This window comes from Gekko japonicus, unplaced genomic scaffold, assembly GCF_001447785.1.
Source record: "Gekko japonicus isolate JY-2015 unplaced genomic scaffold, Gekko_japonicus_V1.1 scaffold2471, whole genome shotgun sequence".
NCBI lineage: Eukaryota > Metazoa > Chordata > Lepidosauria > Squamata > Gekkonidae > Gekko > Gekko japonicus.
Window position 1 is genome coordinate 256,040 of NW_015169253.1, and position 1,404 is coordinate 257,443.

Genomic DNA, 1,404 nt, shown 5'->3' on the forward strand with positions numbered 1-1,404 from the left:
GTGGGGGACGACAGACTGCTCGGGAGGAGCACACCGAAAAGGGGTAGGGAGGCCGGCAGAGGTTTGTAGTGGCGTCGGAGGAAGAAAGGAAGAAATTAATAAAGGAATACAGTTCGGCACCAACAGAGGAATTAGGCCGGGAGATTTCTCAGGGGCAGACGAGACAGAAAGGGGGTGGGGTGGGGAATCCACATATGTCTGTCCTTAGTTCAATGCGGGACGACAGACTGCCCGGGAGGAGCATACGGAAAAGGGGTAGGGAGGCCGGTAGAGGTTTGTAGTGGCGTCGGAGGAAGGAAGGAAGAAATTAATAAAGGCATACAGTTCGGCGCCAACAGAGGAATTAGGCCGGGAGATTTCTCAGGGGCAGACGAGACAGAAAGGGGGTGGGGGATCCACATATGTCTGTCCAGGGGCAGACGAGACAGAAAGGGGGTGGGGTGGGGAATCCACATATGTCTGTCCTTAGTTCAATGCGTTCTGCTGCTTTTAAAGATTCCACACACACCCCAGCCTGACTCCAGTACTGGCAGTGAGCTGGGCTGAAAGAAAAGTGCTGAAGGCAATGGAGGGGGGAAGAGGCAGGGTTTCGCTCCCCTCACTTATATGTCACTTCTGTTGAAAAACTCCAAAACTGGAACATCAGAAGAGCCCTGCTGGATCAGACCAGTAGTCCATCCAGTCCTGCAAATGGTCTCACCCAGCGGCCAACCAGTTACTCTGGAAGGACAAGAAACAGGGCCCAGGGCCTGACGCCTTCCCCTAATGTTGCCTCCTGGACACTGCTGTTCATAGGTTTACTGCCTTTGAATGTGGAGGTTCTCTTTAGTCACCATGGCTAGTAGCCACCGATAGCCCTCTCCTCCTTGACTCTGTCTAACCCCCTTTTAAAGGGAGGACCAGGAGGAGAGGATTGGATTTATACCCCATGGCCCTTCGTTACTCTGGAAGGACAAGAAACAGGGCCCAGGGCCTGACGCCTTCCCCTAATGTTGCCTCCTGGACACTGCTGTTCATAGGTTTACTGCCTTTCAAGGACAGCTGAGCCAGAACTACGGCTTGCCCAAGGTCATCCAGCCAGGTGCAAGTGGAGGAGCGGGGAATCAAGCCTGGTTCCCCCAGATTAGAGTCCGCGCACTTAACCATTACACCAAACTGGTGGTGGTGGTAGTGGAGGAGGTGGGGACTGGATTTATACCCCACCCTTCACTACCCAAAGGTGTCTCAGAGCGGCTTACAAACTCCTTTCCCTTCCCCAGAATCAAGCCTGGTTCCCCCAGATTAGAGTCCGCGCACTTAACCATTACACCAAACTGGTGGTGGTGGTGGTGGAGGAGGTGGGGACTGGATTTATACCCCACCCTTCACTACCCAAAGGTGTCTCAGAGCGGCTTACAAACTCCT